The sequence below is a fragment of the Cynoglossus semilaevis genome, chromosome 13, assembly GCF_000523025.1.
Source record: "Cynoglossus semilaevis isolate Cse_v1.0 chromosome 13, Cse_v1.0, whole genome shotgun sequence".
In the NCBI taxonomy this organism is placed as follows: domain Eukaryota; kingdom Metazoa; phylum Chordata; class Actinopteri; order Pleuronectiformes; family Cynoglossidae; genus Cynoglossus; species Cynoglossus semilaevis.
In genome coordinates, this window is record NC_024319.1 from 9,977,858 (window position 1) to 9,984,703 (window position 6,846).

The 6,846-nt window shown below is 39.6% G+C and overlaps 1 long non-coding RNA gene across 1 annotated transcript in view; it reads right to left on the bottom strand.

The window, feature by feature from the left end:
* Window positions 1–1,268: 1,268 nt before the first annotated feature.
* The window catches only part of LOC103388541 (uncharacterized), a 59,496-nt gene continuing 53,918 nt past the window's right edge, over window positions 1,269–6,846 (bottom strand). The window contains exon 4 of the long non-coding RNA XR_522517.3: window positions 1,269–1,545. This is a non-coding gene — a long non-coding RNA (uncharacterized LOC103388541). The remainder of the gene's footprint in view (window positions 1,546–6,846) is intronic.

A 6,846-nucleotide genomic window follows, 5' to 3' on the forward strand; every position in this document is an offset into this window, starting at 1 on the left:
CACACCCACCATGTTGTCATCTCCCCTCAAGCCCAGCAAATCTATTTCAAAGTCTTTCCAATCATTGGAGCCACAGACGGCGTTGCCATGGAGGCCCCTCACTATCAGGTTTCCCTCCGTCTAACACGGTTACTCTCCTTATGAACAGCACATTTCATTAGTGAGCCAAACCAGATTAAAGCCGTTCTGACCTGAGACAACCGGGGGCATGAACCTGGTGTTATGAGGTCAGAGTGGATTTAAGAAGCTCTGGGTGTTCTCAGAAGATCAGGTTGTCTTTCAATTGGATACACTTTAGCTTTGAATTAGGAACACTAGTCTGGAACAATGTGCCCACCCGAAAGAAAAAAAAAGAAAAAAAGAAGAGACTCGACGGCAGGAAAGGTGTCAGAGCAGAAACACAGCGGGAATCCAGTTAAACAGAGTGTCTTTTATCTTTAAAAACAAACAGACAAACATTTTCAGTCCCTTTTTCACTCAAGCTGTTCAACCTGAGATTGTCTCAGAGGAAAGCGTTAACCAATCACATGACTCAAATCCATCTGTCATCAACCGTTCATTCCTTTTGTAGAGTCTAGGGTGGTGAACAACTACTGTTCAGTTTAGAGATCATCAGTGATCACGAACAGAATCCAAAATGGTGAGGATCAAGGAGAAAATATTGTGACTATTAAAGAAACTAAATAATAATAAATAATAAATGGAATCTATTACAAAAAGAATCAAAAGCTCCTCAAACCAGCAGAAAGTTATATATTTTTTTATTGTTAACTTCAAATCCAGTCATGGAGGTCAAAGATGTTTCACAGATATGAAAACTCCGGCTGACCAGAGTCTGGCTGACCGCTCCTGTGACGTGGACTTGAAGTTTGACGTTTTGCAATGATTTGATTTTTTCCCCAAGTGAATTTTACTGACAGTCAAGACAAGTTCAGGCATGTGTATGTGTGTGTGTGTGTGTGTGTGTGAGTTTGTCACTTTTTCTAGTTCTGCTACAAATGTGCTCCTTGTAATTTAAACATCATATATAGCAAAAGCAAAAATAAATAAATAAATTCTTGAATCAATGATTTCACAGATTTCAGTCGGGTTAAGAGTTACCCTCACATCCAGTCATGTGATTCCCACTTTTTCAACAGCCTTATTGGGTCAGTAACAAGTTGCTTCAGCAGAAACACTATCGGAAATAAAGCTCAAACAACAAATATGACGCCCCCCCCTCCACCCCCAACCCTCTCCACAGATCTATCTGAGAGTCCTGTCTGTACACTGAGGTACGGCCAAATACTACTGGCAGAGAATTGCCACCAAAGTGGGTGGGTAATTTCCAGTCTACTCCAGCGGGTGGTTCTGATTGAATCAAACGTTTCCTCTGATTAGGGGCTGATCTGGTATCTCCAGTGTCGGGGGCGACATTTGAATCAAGCTCCCTTCTCTTTTTTCATGCTGTTCCTCCGCTGCCTTGTTTCCCACAGCTGGAGGCGGCACAAAAACACAGGGTGCCAATTATTCTGACTAGGTGTGACGTGTTCAACAGATGACTTCCTGCATAAAAAAAAAAGAAAAAAGAAACACATCGCCTTCAAACAACTTCTGTTGTTTGGGTCTGAGGGACATCCTTCCTCTGATCACAGCTATTGTTATTTATTATCACCGAGAGTCAAACTAATCTGTGAATCAATGAGGCCACAAAGGTCTGGACTCAACAGACCATAAATGACTTCACTAACTCTCACATTATTGTTCCGTTTGATTTTTATTAGATTTTCTGACATTTCAAGGCTGAGCAAAAAACTCCCAGAACATTTCTGGCAGAGAAATGTATTTTGTTATTATCGTCTTTTATTGCAGATTATTGAAACATTGAAAATAACTAAGTAAGTAGTAAACACAGCTCATGAAAATAAATTGAGTTAAAAGAATATGCAGCATATACAGAGGAACACAGGCTAAAAAAAGGCTGCTTTTCAATAGCATCTCATATTGAGAAAGAGATTAATAATCCTGTTCATCTCCTGAAATCACTTCCACATCAGTGTGAAAAAAAGAGGTGCAAAGATGTAAAATGTCACTAAAAGCCTTCCTGTGTGATTTTCTTTTCTTTCTTTCCTTTTCAAAACATCAGGGGGTGCTAGTCAGCCAGACACAGCTTTGAGAATGTGTTTTCCTGTGTGCTTGGACTGTAGAAACTTCTCTCCAGTTTGCTCTGTGAGCTCTTCAAAAACACAACAGATCCCTCGCATCCTGCACACACAAAAAAACAACCAAAAAAACAAAACAAAAAACAGACTAAAAACTCCTCTAACTATATATACTTATATAGTATATATATAACTTTGGCTGTGACTGAAAATGATCACTGCTCCATTTGAGAGTTTACCCTCTTCAGTACACACGCTCAGTTTTGTGTCACACTTTCATACACTGTTTGCTTTCTATTGCATAAGCACAAACCTGGTATATTAGACCACTCTTCTGTCTGAGCTGCAGAGCTGGAAAATGTAAGTGTAACAAAAACACGTCAAGAACTGAACTTTGACAGGGTAAATAAAGACTAAATAAAAACAGGGCAGCTTTGCGTTGTCAGTTTCAGCCTGTGTGAAGGCTCTGGGCTGAGGCTGTTGCTTCAGTGCAGTAGACAGTATCTGTTCTTACCAGGCTGTTATGTCCTGTCTGTCTGTCTGTCTGTCTGTCAGCGTCTGTCTTTTCTCCAACCTCTCTCACCAAAACCAACAATCAATAATAAAGAAAAGGAAATAAGTGCTACGTCTCATTTTACTCCACACCGTAGCCTAGCTCTCACCTCCGTCTGCAGGTGCCTCATTATTTTACTTCTTCAAACACCGACTGCTCTAAAGCAGGGCTGCCCAGTAAGTAGATGGGGATCAACCGGTGGATCACCAAGGGAGAGCTGGTGGACCATCAGCAATGAAAATATAAAAAAATATATGTATAAATATGTTTAAATATAATTCTATAGTGTTGTAGTGACAGAGAATTGTCAGGTGAATACATTTAATCATTACCCTCAACATAAACATATATGTAGAGTATATAATATGTTCTGTTTATACGATTAAAATATATTTATAACATTTCCAAAGTAGTAGATGACTTTAGCCTGATTCCTTGAATAGTAGGCCAAAAAAGTATGGACACCCCTGCTCTAAAGCTATAATGTGTGAATAATGTCTTACATTTACCTGCATTTATGAGTCTCTGAAAATATTCCAGAAAACTGACATAATTCATAAATAATTTTACTTACATTAAATATGTAATAATTACATCATATGTACTTTGTTTTTGCATATGACCCCTCCACCCCCACCCCAGCGTACCCCTGCTGGTCCATGTGCAACAAAGGCTGGTCACCACTGCACAAGGAACCAAATTGGTCCTGGCACCTTATTTTCCAATATCATGGGATTAGTGATGAGAATCAGTCAAGTTTATGTCTCAGTTTAACTAAAACCTACGAGGCCATGAGCTTCCACCACCGGGTTGATAATCAGAATCTACTCCCAGCCTGCACCATCTGCACCTCCAGCACCAGACTGCACCTGGTGGGTTTGACTTCTAATGGGGAAAAGTCCCTGAGCAGCAGTACTGACACAAGTGAGAGGTGATTTTATGAGCAAAGAAGTCGTCCCTTTGTTCCCATTGGAGTTAAGCTAAAAGAATAGATGTCATAATGAGTGGTGCGTCATTAAAAGCTGGGCTAATTGCTGCTCTTTAACGACGAGCTGGGGCTGCCACTGCAGACATCAGTGCTCTACACTGATTGCTACTGCAGCCTCAGCATCACTTAACTTCACATTAAATGGGCCTGTGCTCTGTCTGCTTTGAGCCAGGGCAGGAGGAGATGCCAGTCAGCAGATTAATGAAGGCAAAAAGACCCATTTCTGTTTCCTGTCCTACTAAGAAGCAATGAAAGACACTCTAAGGAAGGACAGGGGCTCTCTCTCTCTCTCTGTCTCTCTCTCTGTGTCTCTCTCTCTCTCTACATATATATATATATATATATATATATATTAGGGATATTTGATATTAACGTTTTTTGCCAATATCCAATATGCCGATATTGTCCAAACACTTAATTTCCGATACACCAGCATTCTACGTAAAATAGATCAATAAAATGAGCTGCAATGGTGCCATCTAGTGATTTTCACTTTAACATACAGCTGTTTGTCCACAAAACAATGTTAGCACACATCATTTGGCGAAACACAGGCATTGCGTTATTGGGTTTTCATTATCGGTGGAACATCTGTTAACATTCTTACAGATATTACATAATTATGCTAATATCGGCCGATAATATCGGTCGGCTGATATTATCGTACATACTAAATATTAATTTATACATATAACTCAAAGAAGCTCATTATTAGTCGGTAGACAACACAGACATTACAATTCATATCAAGAAGGAATTCTCTGATAAATTATCTCTGAAAAACGACTTGCAAAAATGTTAACAGAAAAAACCTTTGGCTCATTTTATATCATATAAAGTTTTCTGGATTTGTTTTCGAAACAAAAGCAGAAGAAAACCATATTAACTTTCTTTTCTGTTATCCTTGTTTTCACAGTTTGCAGCTAAATTATTTAATACATTGGTATTCTGTCATTTTTATAGTTCAAAATAGTCAAAACATATAATAATCAAAAGTTTAAAGTCTGTGGCTTTTCCTAAATTCAAAATGCATAAGTTTTAAAGTGCACAAGTTCACAACCACACTCACAAGGGATTTTGCTCAAAGCAGACCCAGATATATTTCCCTTTAAGCGTGGCAGCAGGCGTTACACCCCCTCCTGAAGCAGCCAGTAGTATTTTGGTTTATGCCTAATTTTACACTGTGCATAAACAGAGGAGACAGAAGTGTTCCTGTACTGCCATGCACACCCCCGCGTCGAATTGTGGCCTCGCTTTATGAGATGCTGAGTGTTCAGCTCTACTTGTCAAGAGAGTGTTAATGTTGACGATGTCACTGAAACAAGGCCAGGAAACAAATGTTCGACGACAATAATAATAATAAAAAAAATCTAATAAATTAATGAAGTGTCAATGGGGGAAATGTGTGTTCCTCTGGAGATACTGGTAGAGTAATTATATTCATATGAACTTGTCATCTGCAGCGGCAGAATCCATCACTGTAAAATAACTTGCTCCTGTTACATATGGCCTCCCTGCTGTGAAAACCCACAACTCCGTTCTCACAGGAAATTAGAGTGAAGCTGCAGAGACATCAGAATCAAATCCTTCATGAGACGAGGACTGGAAGTGAACGGAGGAGCAGCAGGAAGGAAGGAGGGAACCACATGAGCAAGGAAAGGAGGAATATTTAGTGTAAGGACAATGCATGCTGGGCTCTCTCTCTCTCTCTCTCTTTGTTTTTTACGCTGTTCCACCAATTGTCTTCATTTTTTATTTTACCGAGGACATGAAGAAACACTGAGCCGTTGAAGCAGCTGTGGGTATCCACAAAGAGGAAGACTGATGTTTTAATTTCAGCAAATATAAATATGCTAACAGTCCCTGCCTGGAAACAACAGAAATGACCTGATCAAGTGAAAAATCAATTCTCTACTCATGGGTAGTTTATAATGTGGGACACAAAGCAGAAGGTATTTCAACATCAGGGACAAAGACAGGAGCAGGACGTACTGAAGGATTTCATCAGTTACAACAGGAGTTGAACTCCTATGGTCCTTAAAACACCTGAAGAGGCGCCAACACTCTGAACACGCCTCATCAGAACAGCAGATACAGTAGATGAGGTGTTCACCTTTTTTTTAGATCAGTTTCTGACAACGTCGTTCTGCACAGTTTAAACGACTGAGGGTTTACAATAATTACAATTTTTTAATTAAAATGTGCCAATGCGGTGTTAAAGCTCTGCTCACTTTCTGTTCAGCTCGCTGTGTCATTTTTTGTTTTATTGAAGTATTTTCTAACACACTATACATCACCTGATGTCCCACAGGACTGCGCCACCTACAGTATAAAACGCTGCCATTCAGTTTATTACACACTTATCATAACTCAACCTAAAGAAGTAGTATCAGTATCTGATTTGGTGAGTACTTGACCAGTTCTGACCTCAGTGGATCAGCAGGACCATTACTGTGAGCTTCATTTGATTAAGTCAAACATTACTCAGCATCAATAACAACATTTTACTGTCTATTGTTTTCAAGGCCAAGATAGAAATCTCTTGTCAAGATACGACTTTTATTCAAACCTGTCAGACTCCAGACTGAATACACAGGATTTTTAGTGTTGTTCCACTCTCCTCCATTACAGGCTTTATTGGGTTTCCAACAAAGTGGAGCGGTTTTGGAATGTGTTTCAAAGTGTATGTGACTCACACTATACTAATACCAACATTGAAGGGTCACACTACAGCAAATAATTGGGGACTCGACCTTGTTGCAGTTGTGTTCTCTCGCCAAGGAAATTAAAAAGTGCTCTGAGACTACATACCTCCTCCAGCACTTGAAACACACCGTCTCAGCATGTTAGTGGAGGTGATAAAACCTTTCCTGTATCCAGCACCTTAATTGGATCCATTTCCACTATTTAATGAAATCTTCTCTGGGTCATGGCCCGCTCACAAACAAAAGTTCCCAGAAATCTGTTCAGTTTACTACTGAAAAACAACAACAACAACAACTACAACAAAATTAAACGTTGAAATAAAGACAAAATACGGAGCACGCACAACGACATCTACTAATGTAACTGTGGTGACAGGTTTCAATCACAGTAATAGATCACACTATTGGAGCAGACGGATTTTATTGCAACTATAGCATCAAATAGGAGGTGGCCTCTCC